Source organism: Corvus brachyrhynchos, unplaced genomic scaffold (assembly GCF_000691975.1).
Source record: "Corvus brachyrhynchos isolate BGI_N302 unplaced genomic scaffold, ASM69197v1 scaffold262, whole genome shotgun sequence".
Classification (NCBI taxonomy): Eukaryota; Metazoa; Chordata; class Aves; order Passeriformes; family Corvidae; genus Corvus; species Corvus brachyrhynchos.
The window spans coordinates 2,648,104-2,665,508 of NW_008236626.1; the positions used below are offsets into that span (position 1 = coordinate 2,648,104).

Here is a 17,405-nt window from a genome sequence, read left to right on the forward strand (position 1 = left end):
CAGCCACCAAGAGAGGGTCAGGGCAGCATCACTGTCATGGAAACAAAGGCTCCTGACAGGAGGAATCCAGTCAGTCTGGAGCCCTGGCATCCCTCTGGGGTGCTCTGCAGCAAGCAACACACATTCCATTGCTGTTCAGGGCAGGGATCCAGGGAGATCCAGCCTCGCTGCACAGGCTGTGGGTTCCCGCTGAACCAGGCTGGTACAATCAATCCTACAGCCTGTTCCTGCAGTGAGTCAGGAGTGCTGGAGAAATGGGGTGAGGGGAAAATGAATGGTTTTGACTGTGGTCAGCCACCACCTGTCTCAGGGACTGGTGGCACAACCTCACTCCGCTCTCTGGCGAAAGAGCTGCTCCAAGAGCCGTGGCACTGTGGTTTGGGAGCAACCACAGAAGGGCAAAACAAAATACCTCTGTTTACTCACCTGAGGTGAATGAATAAAGAGTTAGACTTGGAAAGCTGCAATGTCCCAGAACCAGGAAACTCCTACTTGAGTGCTCTCACAAATCACACTCAGCAGGTCTGACCAATACAGCAGGTATTTACAATAGCCTGCCTCACATCAAAAAATTCAATGAATTTTAGTGTACTGAGAGTAGTTTCAGTTGTCTACTTTGCTTTTGGCTCTAATTAGTGTCCTTTCAGAATTTACTTTTGTTATTTGTTACAAAAAATAAGTAAATACTTTTTCATATTCCCTCAATATGCCACACAGTATCTTTCCATTTAGGATACAGAAAAATCAGCTTAATGTCATTTTGGGATCAGTAATACACAAAAAACTACCCTCACTGTATGTAAATTTTATAAGAAAAAAAAAAATCAGTGCAATTCATGAGAAGATTCTTTTAATCCAAAGAAAAAAACCCAAACAACTCAGTAGCTATTACATTTCCAGATTTCCTCTCTACCTTCAGTATTTGAATGCACTTGTTCCAGCCATTCTCTGTTCTCATGCATTGCTCAGGTTGTGCATGTCAGCAACATTAAAATGATGGCACATTTGACACCCAAAAAAGTAATCTGCTTCTTTGTTAGTTTTGGGTTTTTTTCACCCACTTATATTTGCCCTCCCTTTCTTTTTTAAACAAAGTATGGCAACAATTTGATAGCCCAGCAGTGTTTTGCCCTCCTGAACCCTGGCAATGACCCAGAGGATTTGCTCTCTCCTGCTAATCACAAGTCTGGCTGTGGCCATTTCCCATGACATAGCTGAAATTCTCCAAAACTTGCCCTCTCAACTTCACTAGCCAGCCCATACTGAAACCATTTGCTGTTTCCTCGCTGCCAGTCCCTGGAGCCATTCCCTGGACAGGCTCTGGCCATGTCTGGGGTTCCAGACCTGCCCACCAGCAGCAGTAGCAGGTGCTCTTACCTGACACACACTTTAAAAGGAAACCAAACATAAATGTGAAAAATGCACTCTGCACATACTGAAATGGCATTTTTAAATATTTATCTCAAGTTCATAAACTCAAGGCCTGTTTCTGTTCCAGCCTGGCTGCTGTTCCAGGCTCACCATCACACATTCTCTTCAGTGGTGCATAAAAACAGCTCCAATTTATTTTATTCTTTTCTATTAATATCAGGAACCATTACTCAATTTTTGATCTGTGTCCTTCTATTATGCCATAAAAGCTGGGCAATGTAAGTGTTGAAGAAAATTGCAACCAAAATTACTTAGATCATTCACTCAGATTTCACCATTTCAAGTTCATTGTGTTTAACCAAGAAATTCCATGACTTTTCAAGGCAAGGCACAGCTAAACCCTTTGTGTCCTGTCTCTATACCAAGAGACTATTTAAGCACTGATTTACAGCTGCTGGAAAAACATCAGTATTTCAGGAACAGGAACCATCACAATGCAGTCTTTTTACAATTTACTTATTCTGTAATAACTCAAGACAATTCAAGTAGTGTCTGATTTTCCCAATATTCCCATTAAAACCCAAGCCCAGCAATTTTTAATCCTACAAGGGTTTTCATTCAAAAATTCCCAAGTATCTCAATAGCTGGCTATTTATATAATATGCCAATGACACAACAAGCTGAAAGCAAAGAGTAGCATTACTGTAACACTTCTATGGAATCTGTGATAGTGTGCACACTGGTAATGGATTTGGGCTGTTGCATTACATGCTGGTTTTTATTAAGCACTGCATTTTCTTGAAGAACAGTCCCAATGTCCCTACTAAGAAATGGTTTCCAAGAGCAACTCGGCATCGGCACAACATACGCGAGAGCAGCGATGGAAAAAAAGTACCAAGAGGGTGAGTAAAATGTATGTGTATGTGAAACAACCATCCCACAAAGATGTTTGGCTACCTACAATAAAATAAATCACCAGCTCTTAACACCAGTGCTGTCTAACAGTAAACTAACCCACACAAAGTTACTTAATTCCAAATGCCATCCAGTCCTTTAGAATCCAAGCTGTTTAAATAATACACTTAATTCAACAACTGAAAATTCCAATCAGGACACCAAGTCTTGCCCACACATTCTAAAATTCCTTGCCCTTATCAGGTAATTTTTTTACCTTATTACCTAATAATTAGTATTTTCCAACATGACTTTAAAAAATCAGTCCACGTACTCAACTTATAGTTACTGAAGAAATGCTTTTCCATGCAGGATTTCTGTTTCCCCAAGTTATTCCCTGACACAGTTGGAAATGCTGAGGAGAACAATGTCAGATTTCAAGGAGAGGGACTCTGCACAGACCTGAGTTCAGTGCAAAGACACACAGAACCACCAGTCTAAATCCACCTCTGCACAAGTGCAGCATTTAAGCCCCAGCTGCTCTCCTGACTCTCTGTAACTTGGTACATTTAGAACGTGGACTTGGCTGGGCAAAGGCAACAACATAAAACAGCCCTTTTTTTTTTTTTTTTTTTTTTTTTTTTTAAAATTGTCTGACTTTAGGTTTTTTGGTTGGGTGGGGTTTGTTTCAGCAGTCAGCAGAAGTTCAAAAGGACTGCATTTCTTCCCAGGGGTTTCTAATGATAGCCTTTGCTGCCAGTTTGGATTTCAGGCAGTGAAGCAATGTGCGCCTTCCGAGTTTCCAGCGTGCCCCAGCACCGTGGAGCTGCAGGAGAGATGGGCAGGCCTGTCCCAGCCCAGGGATAACTCACCCTGGCACTGCAGGGACCCTCTGGATCAGGAATCCTCACCCAGCTCCTGTGGCCATGACTTAGCCTGGAGAAACCCAAACTGCCGCAGCAGAATAAAACAAAAGCCACAAAATCCTCTTCCAGGCTGGAAGATGCCAGTTCTGGCTCTTCTTCTCAGTATATGGATCATTCTTTTACCCTCTAATATTTTTTGCATTCAGGCACAGGTGAAATAAATGCTACCAATTTTTTCACACCTACATAAAATTCTGCAAAAGGGAGCCATAATTCCCATGAAACGTCTCTAAACATGTTTTAGCAAGGGACAATAGTTGAAAATAAGCAAAAAACATATTACCCATCCTTTCATTCAAATACTCAGGTGCCTTGGGGTAATTCAAAGGAATAAGAGCACTGTACATCAACTGTAATTTCTACATTTTCTCTTATGAATTATAAAATGTATAACCCTATGAAATGTTAATCAGTACTTTAATGTACCAGCTTCAATAAGCATCAACACTACATGGTAACAAGAGGGATGTATGGATTCATGAGAAGTTACTGTGGAAAGTGTGTACTCAAATATTTGCAATCCCTTCAAAATAACAAAGAATAATTTAATAATTAAGTGATTAAAGATAATTATGGTATCTGGAATTATTTAAGATACAGGGCTATGAGGTGATGTTTATTTTCAGTCTGTGAAAATATTAAATGAGGATCCATTGAATAATATTATATGGTTTTAATCAACTCACAAAATGATTCTTTTAAACAGATTTAAACAGAAAAACATTTTAAATCTCATTTTTATTTCAGAAATAAACCTTCCTAAAATTGAAATACTAGTCCCATTCACAAAGTTAAACATGACTTCACATATTACCTGTCCCTGACACGCCAGTCTCCACAGCACGAATCACTTCTTTGGCCAACTAGCTGAGAACTCTAAACTAATTAATCTGCATAACACAAATGTTAGATTTTGCAAATTTTTTTTATTATTTTGTATACAGATGGCTGCCAGAAAAACTCACAAAACCTTCTTTTGGAAAAACAAACTACTTGAAAAAAATCTTTTGATTTACACATTTAAGTAAAAGTTTGTAATTCAGTAACTTAATTGAGTGACTCAAGTTGAGCCTTTCTGAAGGCTGTTAAGAAGTCCTTCCCTTCAGGATCAGAGGGAAGTATCAGCACTATCATCATGCAAGAAACAGTGTTATGTTTTCCTTAGCTGGAGCTTTACCACAAGTTTCAAAAATCATGAAATGATTGGTTGGACCTATTTGAATCTTCACATACAAACCCCATTTGTGACATGGGCATAACGCTGTAGTAGCTTAAAACATGCCTGAAATTCAGCATAACCCAGAGGACATTAAGACAACATTTCCTTTTAACCACTTTTTTTTTAAATAGTTGGGATTTTTCTGTAATTTAAATAGATTGCTGACATTGTAGTAACATTACCTTAGAGACTGTTTGGAAATAAATTCGAAAATTAAATCAAGATCATCAGATTAAGATCAGAAAGAGAACAAACCTTTTTCTGTAGCTGCAACCTGAAACTAAGTTAATAACATTTAAATTCAAAAGCTACAATCTTAGATAATGGGAGGTTGAGCCCAATGCGCCCTTCCTTCAAGTTTTACCACTGGATGTGAACAGAGAGCATGCCAGTGCTGGCAGATGGAGCAGTGTGTGTTCTGAAAGCCCTGCACACTGACATTACTGACACACCAGGCTGAGGTCAGCAATGAAAGGGGCCAGGAGTCAACTCGCAGCTCCCATCCTGACCACAGACCCGCAGGAGAGGCACCAATCCCAAACACCACCCTCTGGGACCTCGTGACTTTTCCTCCTGCAGGAAGGAAAACATGGGTCCTCCAAAGAAAAAATAAAACAACTGAAAATGCCTCCTGCTGTAGGAACACCTCGATCCTCCATCCAAGCCAAGTCCACTTGAAACAGGATCTTGGGAAGGAAAACCCCGAGAACAGGAGCCATCTATACTATACTCCCTCTTTCCTTTTCTATACTATTTTTAAAGAGGATCTGGGCAGCACCTCTTTGCCTGTGTTACATAATGACCCCACTACAGCCTCCCAGATCAGCCACTCTGGTTTTACAAGCTGGGTTTAAGCAAAGCAGAATCAAACACATTCAAGAAAGGGGATAAAGCAAATAAGTTCCTCCCACAATAAGATGCAAGATGATAAAATGTAAAAACACTGAACACCAAGGCATATCCCTACCTCTGAAAAGGACAGCGAAGTCAACATTACAAGTGGATTCAAACAGCACAATTTAGGGTAGGAGACAGCTAAAATTTACTTTCCTCAGCAGCAGTTCATCAATTCTGGCTCCTGTTGATTTTCCAGAGTGGGAGTTGAAAAACCAACCTCTCCTACTCTACCATCCTGAGGATGAGCACAATCTTGCACCGCTTAGGCACAGGATCTTCCAGCACCCACAAAAATCCTATCTACCACATTTAATCTTTCATTCTGAATAGGAGGGGGAAAAAAAAGAAAAACTCCACAGTCTGGTATCCCATCCACAGTATCTGCCAAACCTTGAAACAGCTAAAAGCTTCCAAGCCCTAGCATTAAGTACTGTAAATAACATATTTAACCACAGAATATTTCAGGTTGTAGGGGACCTCTGAGGTCATATCGTTCAACTTCCCACTCAAAACACAGCCAGTTAAATGCTGATGAGGTTAATGTGCTCCATTCTTTCTTATATTGTATTGTATATATTCTTATATTTCTGGCAAGAAAACCAGAAAAATCTCCTTCTACAGGAGAAAGAAACAAATGGGTTGGCTACCACAATACTAAATATGAAAACCTTATAAAGAAGGCACATTAGTGGGGAAAAAACTCCTGACAACCCAGTGACTGCTGATCCAAGACAAGCCACTGACTTTTTCTACAACTAATCCCCCCAACCTGTGCAGATGAAGTCAGTTGTGAAAAGTTACCTAAGAAAAAACCTCCATGAAGTATCTAAGTGTTGCATAATTTAAAAAGTGCAGTGTAAAGCTACACAGAAGCATTTTCACAGGCCATTCAACACAGCAGCATCCCCAGCAGCCCTCTAGCTCCTGGATACTCCCTGGGAACTCCTAGAGCTTGTTTCTTTACAAATATTGGAAAATTTCATACCTAAAAAGTGCTTCCCCTCTGATTTTAATTGTGTTAATCTTTCAGGTCACCGTACATAAGGGAGAGGCCAGGCTGAAAGCCCAAAAAGCAGCTCACTCTGTCATTCTTCCTGCCAGCCTGACATTCAAACACTGGGGCACACACACCAAATGTCTTAGAAAGTCTCTACTAACTGAACTCCTTCCTCATTTTCAGGGCAAGGCTACAGGGTCAAGCCGAAGTGATAAGTGCTCGCTTTTCCATATTTTATGGTATGCTCAATGTGCCCTAAAGGAAGAGGGAGATCCTTTTCCCCTCTTCATTTCATTCTTTAGAAAGGAAGAACTCTCCAAAGTGAATAAAGAGATACGAAAAAACCAGACTGGTAATAAATAAGTCTCAACTTTTAAAGGTATATCATTTACACTTTCCATAAAATTGTGTTTATTTACAAACCTTAACTACAAAGTGAAAAACAATCTAGCTCATATTTTTGCCAAGTTTGACACATGGCCTATTGTAAGCCACAGCTATCCACAGGCCAACCCAGCAACTGGTCCTTTGTTCGTGTGCTTATTTAAACACAGTGAAATGGGTCTACCTCATTAAAGAGGAGTTGGAATAAGCTCCAGCTGCAAGAGAGTGAGGTGGTCCTCATTTTTAAAACCAGCAGTGCCATTTGGGAGAAAAAGAGTAACAGGCAGCAAAGAAAAGTAATTCCCTTCAAGCAATTGAAATACCAGTTTTGAAGATAAAATAGTGCAAAACCCAAGGCCAGTAAAAAGAATCATTGTTTTCCTTTGAAGTTCACCACCAACTGGGGCAAGTGGCATGTTGCATTCCCCAGGCTTATGGGAAATTTGTTTCCTGTCGTGTCAGGAAAAAAATACCATGGTCCCTCTGGAGCCCGTAATTACTGATGCATGTAAATTACACTTTATCAAAATACTTGACTAATGTTGCCTTGAAAGTCAAAACTGAATGGCCCACCTGAGCAATGTCAGTCTAACTGTGCTCCTGTCAGAGGAAGGACTGGTGGGAAGGAACACACTGGACCACAGTTGTGCATTTCCCAGTCTCATGGCAAACACCAGAACAGCCTCACTGAGATTCCTCGAGCTGAGTCGGTGCCCTCTGGGGCAGCACCCTCATTTACACAGGGATGTGTCCTCCCAACAAAGCCAGCAAAGGACACAGATTTAGGGGGTTTATTGCAGCCAGCCCAATGGCAATGCACCACCCCGGGATGGTGTTTCCAGTGCAGCCCTTGGCAGCCACACAAGCACTTCATACAGCAGGAGGAACGCGAGGCCTCTGGAGCGAAGGAAGGGAAGTTGTTTAAGTGAAATACCTCCTACAGACCAGCAAGTTCCCGGGTCAAATAACACCAAGACACTGCAAAGGCTGCACTTCTGCAGAAAAAGTCCTAGTGAAAAACCTAGCTAAATATACCATCAGATCTGCTCCCAGTAAGGGATGCTAAGGTATGGGGTAAATCGAGCAATTATTGGGGAAAAGTAGCGCAGGATGGTACAAACTCAAGGTGAAAAAAGCAAAAATTCCATCCAGTGCTTTTGAAAACAAAGTCACTTTGCACATATGCTTGTTGTAAAGAAATCAGTTTGGGGCTCAGAGACTGAATGTTCCTGTGAGCCCCCTTCACTCCCAGAAAGGACAGCGAGGCAGGGCTGACCCGGGATGATTATCAGAACTTACAGGGAGTTCTGTTCCTGGGACTGTGTGGTAGGATACAAGACTGTTTCTCTCAACAAAGGAAACTAACTATATAAGCATAATATTTGATTTCATATCAGATGCCTTTCTTGTCAGCATTTTTCACAGTTCACCGAGCACTGATGTTGTACCATGCACGGAAACCATTCAAAACATTAAACTTAACATTCCTTCACAGATCAATAGGAATGGAGTAAATTCATATCAGCTGTTTCCCGAAGAAAACATTTCATAGATGTCTTTAGCAACAGCCCATCAGGGAGTTTAACAGAGCAGAGCAAAAGGCAGGTACTTAATTTCAAATATGCTTCAGTCAATTTTCTCAATAGTATTTGCATTTCCATTGTAGAAAATCTCAATATTCAACGGTGGCAATTACTGTACATTTGAATAATCTCACTAAGTTCCAAAGTATTATATAAAGGAAACATTAAGAATCAGCTCATGGACTTTGTATATCACAAGGTGCCATAACCTTTTGTTTTCAGTGTGTTACAATGAGTGAAGAAATAAAAGCAGTTCAAAGGCACACCTCGTACAACATCTTTGCCTTAGTCATGAGTGCAAGACGATAATAAACCGCCCTTGCCAATCTATTCTCATAGCACCATAACATTTAATGACTTGCACGGGTTATTTTAATTTTGTTTCATGAATATTTTGTACCCTTGTAAGTTTTACAGTGCAGCCTGCACTTGGGACACGGAGCTGTGTCAGGCTCCAGAGCAAATCCCCCCGGTTCAGCTCGGCGCTGACCCTTCTGACAGGCACACACACGCCTCGGGCTACAATCCCATGGCTCTCTCAACTGCAGGGGCTGGAATCAAAATGAAATCCTGGATCATTTATGACTGTATTTCAAAAGCAAACATAGTGCATTTAAAAGTAATAGCAGCTTTCATTTTGGAGACCTTTAAGTGTCTGAAATACTTTAAACAGGCATGGTCTATTACCCCTGTGAAACACATGGAAAAGCTCCAGAAAGCCTGACTTAAGCTTCCCATTTTACACATTGCAGATTTCAAGAAGAAAACCAAATGATAATTAAAACAAGGAAGTATTTGGCCTTGCATCATGTTACCCACCCTTAACTCATGGGGCACTCTGACTGTACAATAAATCTCCGTAGGTAAAGCAGGGTTCTGCTGCCATGAAACAACCAGGAAAGCTGAAGCCAGAAAACCCGTAATGGGAAATGGCCTTTTCTTTTTGAAGACACTGATGAAAATCAAGGCTTCATCTGCAGCACTTGTAATTTAACCCTCATTAGTGTCTCTACACCAATGATCATGTCCCCTAGTTCTACTATCCACACACACTAAAAAATTCTCATTATCTGCAACATATTTCCAAAGTATTTGAAAGGACTTTTACAAGATGATGAATGTAAACTCATCTTTGGCCTCAGGATGACAGTCTATTATGGAAAGCAGCAGAAATATTTACATTATCATTATGATATTTTTCCTGTTGTGTAGATGAGATGTCTGCACTTCGGGTCATCAGTTCAATCTATTCCTACATTCACTCTGTGTGAGGAAACTGCCTCAGTGTGAAATAATGCCAAATGTATTCTAATCGCCTGTTCACCAAAAAGAAAAGAGAGTTATATTCACTCTGCATTGTCTCCTAGTTGCAGTAATGGCAATTTACAAGTGAATTTCCCACTGCTCATTCTAACCAGGGACAAGACTCCAGCAGCTCAGAAGCACTGAACACTCAGGAAAACACTTTTCAGCTCCTTTCAGAGCACAGCCAAAGGGGAAAGGCAAAAAACCACTCACATATGGACGAACTGATTGAAAGGAAGTTTTCAAACAAGAAAAGCAATATCCATACAGCAATACACTGTGTGCAAGTAACCATGATGTGCTGACATTTGCTGACTAGCTCTAATGGCAAGGCCAAAAAGCCACATTAACAAAGCAAATGCAGTAAATCTGACCCTGACAAACTTAGAGCTGCACAGACTACTAGGGTTATCCAGTTTCCGGAAAAGAAACCGCCTATAAACCATCAGGTCAGAATCCCTCAGTAATAATATACCTGTGATATAACCTAATTAATCTCCAGCTGCAACCTCCACAGCCACTCAATCCTCTGTCAAGCTTGAAAGCAGCCCCTGAGTGCCACAGACAAATCCACCCTGCTGAGGCCACCAGCAGCAGCAGCTCCCCAGCCCTGCCACCACCACAAATCGAGCACCAGGAGCCAGAACCCAGCACTGCAGGGAGCTACGGCACTTGGACTGCTGCTCACAGGAGCAAGAGAGCCCAAATTCTGAACACTAATGTAAGAAAACAGCAAGCCAACAATGCCCACCCACAACTGCTGTGCTTTGAGACCTCTGTAACAGCTCCCAGTCATGTGGAAGCCCTCATAACCAGAAGCTGAGTCACTGTGTTTTTCTCCCCATTTAGATTTGTCACTCTGAAGACAGAAGTTGAAGGTAGTTAATAAGGACACATTTCAGAGCTGGCAGAGCACACACGGCCACCCTCAGAACCCACGTGTGCAGCTCTCTAGGTGGTGACTGACCATGGAGCCCCCATCCAGCTGGCCTTGCTGGGACTCACTCAAGGCAGCAGAAGAGTCTGCAGAAGTTCAGAACAGCCTAATTTTGCTAAGCACCTCCAGGATGTGCTGGCTAAGGAGAAAAGAATGAACTCTGATGGGAATTAATGCCTAATTGTGAGTACATACAGAATCAAACAGTATTCCTTGTTTGATACTAAGAATAAGGTAAATTTTAAGAGGCATCAGAAACTACTTACAAGAGCTCTGTTGATGCAAAATCATGGACTGGGCTTAGTAAGTTCACAAGGCTACTATTGGTGTTAGCATTTTCCAGTTCAGGACTGCTTTGAGCAGCTGGTTACAGTATTTTTTATGTGCTATCTCCAAGCCATGTGATTTGAAACTAGAATATATCTGAGAGTACTTTAAAAACCCCAACATTCAGGAAAATGGACACCCAGCAGCATGGCTAAAGCTACCAAATAATTATCAAATAATTAATTGGCAAATTAATCCCACTAATTTGGAGCCTCCTGGTTTCTTGAGCTGAATATCAATGAAAAGATGTCACTCTTCAAAGAGCAGAGGAAAAAACATTGGAAATGCAAGGCAGTAGTTACTCAGCTAACAGAGTAAAACAACTTATTTCCAAAGCAGATTTTTGCTAATCTGCATGTGTGGCATTTCTTCTGGAAATGTAGAATCCTTTGCCACAAACTCCCTTAAATAGCTTTGTAATAAGATGACCTGATCACAGAAGTTGGCAATAGAAACCTCCTTAGAAAGAAGACGCCACTAAAACCCAGCAGTAATTTTCACAAAAAACACCCTTTCTTCCCTAGTCGTGCCTATTTCCCCTAAGAGGGGAAACAAGACATCTGCACACTATCATTTCAAATAACCAATTTCACACAGAGGAAAAAGCAGCACTGAGGAGGAAGCTTTCTGGCTTTTCAACATGGTTTCCTTTGCTTTTTGTTTATTTATTACTTGTCCTCAAATAATAATAATTTAAAAAATCTTTTATTATATTTTTAATTATTCTTCTGCACTAATTTAGACAGAAAAAGTTCCTTAGACTCTTCAAATAAAATTGGTGTGTACTTGTATTAAAAAAAAAAGAGGCTACATTCATTATTTAACAGCAGAGCCCAAAAGAAGAGCAAGAATGACTTCAGCTTGATAAACGGTGTAAATGTCATCCAGCTATCTGCAGCACAAGCCTCTGACCTAATGCACATCTTTCCCAAGCCAGAAGTGCACCCCAGAGACCAGCAAACACTTACTGTAATTATTTACTGTCTTCTGAAAAGACCTGCTGTGATCTATACACAGTAAAACTACAATTATTGGATGTGGATAAGACCACAAAAACACCCTGTTACAAGCCCATGCTCTTTTGTCATGGCAACACCGTAACTCAAACCCCTGCAACAATTGAATTGTCAGGATCCTGCTTTAATGGGAAATGATAATGGAGCTCTAAGGCAGCAGTTTGGGAGAGCTTTCTTTCTAGAAAGAGAACAAGCAGAGGAATAAAGAGGACACTAAGAAAATTTACGATCTGGTTGCTTTTCCAAGCACAGCTTCTAATGACATCCACAAGATGAAAGAGTCTGAATTTGACCAGGAGTCATGGTTTGACGCTTTGAGCTGGCCGAGGATGGGGCTGGGAAGGAGGGTTTACAAGTGACACTTCTCAGAGGGCTTTCAGCAGCAAATCCTGGGCAAATCACAGCCGTGTGCAAGCCCCTGGCTACCATAAACATCTGAGCTGCACAGGCACTCAGAGGAAAGCAGACCCTGGGAAAATCTAACACACACTGCACTTGTCCAGTTCCAGGCAGGAGCCACTAACTCACCTGGGCCAACACCTGCCTGTCACACAGGGAAGGTGAGAACACCTTCATGTTTGTGTTTAACCAGGGCAGCTTCTTAAGTAAAGCACTAATTAAATAGTTCCAGCTACTCATATCAGGAATTATCCACGGAGACTACTTACACAAAATCAAATACACAGACTGCACACACACTGGTATCATAAGGAAGTGCACAAGTTAAGAAAAGAGATGGCAAATAGCAATTTCTAAAAATACAACATTGCCCTACTGTGATTTAATTGTCAATAAAGTTAATATCCCAGAGTCATGTCTGTTTTGCCCATGACAGTCACTGGTGAGGGATCTCTCCCTGCTCTTATCTCACCCCACAAGCCTTTCATTATATTTTCTCTCCCTGCCCAGCTGAGAAGAGCAGTGACAGAGCAGCTTTGGGCACCAGTGTCCAGCCAGGGTCAGCCCAGCACACAACCTCAGGATCTCTGTGATTCTGCTAAAACTGAATATTGCCTCTTTTTAAGGCTACTCCCAGAATTTGCGTTGTTTGCTGCAAGTACTTACTCACTATTTTACCCATCTATCAATCAACTTTCAAAATACTCCACTAGACAAGAAATAAGCATCCCACTGATCCAGCTCTGACAAACCTCACAGTTCTACAAATACTTGCACAATGTTAACAACAAGCAACTTGTTACAGAATGGCTGTTCTCAGCACTGAGAGGAAATGCCATTTTAATAAAACAACTTGCCTACAATATCTCCATTCTGCTGATTGTGCTACTGTAGCCTGCTTTAGAAATAACTATAAATGAATATGATAAAACATTGGGACACCATGACTAGAAAATTTAAACACAAAGACACTGTGCACACACAGCCACAGACTCAAATTGTCTCTGTTCAGGATCACAGTGCTCTGCTCCCACACTACGACACTCAGTTTTGGAATAAAATCTAGATTCTGATACTACTCTAAAAAGTAAACAAATTCATTTCAGAGTCTAATGGATGCTTCCACTCTGCTGATATTTGGGTATCAGATTTCAGTATCTAAGATTCCAGAGCCTGGTTTGCTCAGTCAAGTGACAGCTAAGACAGTTCATTAAAAGTAAATAGACCCAACAAATGGCCCATGGCTATAAATTTGGTAGAGGTATTAATTCTCACTGCAAGACTTGAGTTTAGAGCACTTCTAAGAGGTTTTTTTCACACACACAAAGGAGCTTGACCATGACTACTTAGCAGCTAGCCTGAGGTATAGAGGCTTCAACAATGAAACAAATATATTCTTACATGACAGGGTGTTTGAGGGCAAATGGGTTTTTTCCCCCTTTTGTTGTGTTTTCAAAGATAAATAAGTATCTCATGGACCACTAGCATATTTGTTTTTTAGTGAAAAGCAGATGCACTACAATCATTTTATACACCAGCTTTGCACACAGAGGAAACAGGATTCCTGCAGGCACAAATCTTTGCTTACAAACTTTGTGAGTAAATTTCATGAGTTGTTTTGGATATTAGAAAATAATTGCCTTAGAATCAAAACCTAGTTTTATAGCTGTTAAATTACATGTTTCATTTTATTATACTTTTTCTGTGAATTTCAGCACCTGTATTAAAAATACCTGTTCCTTTATGGATAGATAATAGTAAATATCTGAAACTACAAAAAAAAAAAAAAATCTTTCATGCTTTTATGTCTCAATTCATTAAAAATGTCTTTTCCTTGATTCAGTTTCGTCATTAAAAGTGCCTGCATTTTGAATTATTAGATAATTATCCCAGATAAAACAATTCAGAAGGTTTAAAACCTAGGCAGTGAAGGCAACAGAGCAATGAGAAACATTTCCACTAAAAAGTACAATCAAGGGTTCATTCACCATCCAACTTAAACTTAAAACCCTTATCTAAACCAAAGCAAACAAAATCCATGAGTCTCAAAGTCACTCTTTCTAGAAGAAAAGGCTCAAAGCCTTATGAGAAACTCATTTTGTGGGACGCCTCACATTCCATTGAAGGTTTATTTCACTATATATATTCCTGCTTGTAATATCAACCAGATGTGACAACGAAGCCTAACCAGCCCTGTAAAAGATGCAAGGATATCCTGAAGCTCAGAATCTAGGAAAGGCTTGGAGAAAAAAGGCAAAGGTACCTGGAGTTGAAGTAAAGGTTGAGGATGCAGTTATAATCTGAGAAGCGTTCTAAATTTAATTTCACTAGTTATCAGAAAGTGGATTTCAGTGGAAATGCACCGTGCATGACCTGGTGACACACATGGAATCCATCAGGGACAACAGCACTGCTGTCCCAAACCATGTGCACATGGAACAGCTCGAGAACCCCCAGGTTTGTCCTGCAGCTTTTCAAGCACATCATCAACAACAAACCATGTCCTACGTTCTGATGCCCAGCAGCAGCAAGGCTGAAGAGATTCTGTTGATACCGACCTGCAGAAACAATTTGGTTCCTCCAGTAAAGTCCCAGGTTTCAGCCAGGCTGACAGAACACTGAGAAAAGCCCTGAGTTTCTTTTTCAGCCTTTAGCTACTCCTGAAACATTAACAGGTCTTCCCCAAAAACCTCCAGCACACAAAATTCCTGCATGTTTAAGAAGGTCAGTCACTCCATCTCCACCAAATTCTATTCATGATAATAAATTCTCTTCATGATAATAAAAATTTCAAACTCTCATCAGGCTACCAAACTTAGAATGTCATCTTTCTATTTAGCTTTACCTTCAAAAAGAAAAAAAAGTCAAGCTCATACCTTCCTTCACAAAGCCATGGACTGTTACATTCACTGCATGCCTGCTGGAGAGTGAAGAGCACAGAATTCAGCTCTATTTCCTTCACAGACAAGTCTATGAGCTCGTCATTCCAAGGAATAAACCCAAATCTTACAGTTTGGACATACTGCACAGAAATATTTAGTTGTTGAAAATTTTGCATTGTTTGAGCTGTAGCAAGCTTACACAATTAAAATACTCAGTTCTGGACTTTCTGCTTTATGAGGATTATAACTATTAAGAAGAAAATAACGGAGTAACATCTGAGTAACTCTGAGTCGAGAGTTGGAAAATATGGCAGCAAAAAGTAATATAGCTATACCATGGAAAATTTAAATTAAGACCAGCATTATCTACACTTTTTAATGTTCATTTAAATTCACTCCTCGTAAATTCCACAGAATCTACCTCACCCCTGCATCAGCCTGTCTTACCAATTTTTGTTTCACTGCTTTTATGCCCTTTCATCACTTTCTCAGCTCTGCTTTCTTCTGGAGAGGCTGGGTCAGAGCAGCTGCAGAGAGGAATGTAGGCACCACTGCCCCGCCACTCGAGCGTCTGAGCCAGCTGTGAGCAGAGGGGCACTGCTGGATTTCAGACAAGTCAGAACAGAAGCAAGAAAGAACAGCTCTGAATCTACCAGCAGTGGGACCAAGACAGTAACAGGAAACAATAGAGAGCAACCATATATGTGTGTGTGTGCGTTTTTACAAATTCTAGCAGGAACCAAATTTTTCATTCTTATCCCATGACAGAAAAACACGCAACCAAACTACACTTGGAACTGTAACAGTTCACTTGAGCTAAGATTTATTTGCTTATAATAAACACTCTATTTATATAACACTTGTATCTTCAAAAGAAAAAGCAAGTTTCTTCTGACAAACAGTGTTAAAGTGATCTATCTAATGCACTGTTAAACAGTAAGCAAGACTGAATGAATGTCAGTGAATAAAGACAAATGTTCCGACAGCATCCGTTGGGAGGCATTACAGAACACAGCATTCAGATTAATCATTCCATTGTATGTAACTTTATTACAATCTTCATATTCTAAAAGCAAAATTATTGCCCTTGCTGTTAAGGGCTATAATGTATCATGATTACATGACCTACTGAAAAATACACTCTGTAGTACTGAAAAGGCTCCGCTACTTTCACTTCATTTCTTTGTGTGAGGTTCCTGAGGATGGATCCACACAAGTTATCAACACACACAACATTCCACTGAAACCACAAATTACCAGAGAGTTCCTCTCATCATATCCAGGTGCAATGAGACCACTCACAGCGCAATTTTCAACATGTTAAACTGGAATTTGTAGAGATACAGGTAAACTCTATAAAAGCTTTTCTCTTGAAAGCATCATCATATCCTTAGACAACTAACCCATGTGAAGCAACTCTTCTAAGAAATACATACAACTGGAACCTTCCAGAAACCAGATAAAGGTATCTGCAACTATATGCCAGCTCATACTTTATATTCAAGAGGTGCTTCAAGATGCAAAATTTCAAAACCTAATGCAAAGAACATTAGGAAATGCAACCAAACTACACAGCTCAAGCAAATCCATTGAGCAAATATATCCCAGTCATGATAAAGTCTTCAAAAGTCATGACAAAGCTTGCAAAACACGTCCAACAAAGATTTTTCCAAGCAGATATTAAGACTAAAAGACAGCTATAGCTTATTATTTTTTAATATTTTTTTAAATCTGCAGAATAATGGCATTGACTTACTTGTACAGTTTTTCATGAACAAGTTTGGACAACACCAAACGTTCACTACAGAATTTCTCCAAACTATCAGTATCACTTGTTGCACAACACTGTTCAGCTTGCCTCTTTTAAGCATAAACCAAGACCCTACTACTTTAAAGTCATCTGATTCCAAAAGAAACCTGTACTATTACCACGTGGTTTGTATTTCCACAGGAAGAAAAATTTACTGCACTGCCTAAATGGTTTGTTTGGTTGCACACAGATGTATTAAAACAATTCTAGAAACTCCACATTAATGGAGAACTTTTTCAGCCACCCTGTAGTAACTTTATAATTTCACTAACCAAATCATGAGCCTTGGTATCTGATCTTCCATAAAAAAACTCAAGCATTAAAAGAACAGTTTTACCAAATTTCAAAAAGCCAGTCTGGATCATGAGTTTAGCAAGATCCAGAAAATTATTTCAAACAGCTTTTGACTACTCCTTTAAAAAGGCAGATGAGTCTTTTCTTGATAGTAACTATGCAGG

General features: G+C 40.2%; 1 protein-coding gene across 3 annotated transcripts in view; it reads right to left on the reverse strand.

Moving 5' to 3' along the window:
• The window catches only part of SLIT3 (slit guidance ligand 3), a 470,081-nt gene that overhangs the window by 408,414 nt on the left and 44,262 nt on the right, over positions 1-17,405 (reverse strand). The window lies entirely within an intron of this gene.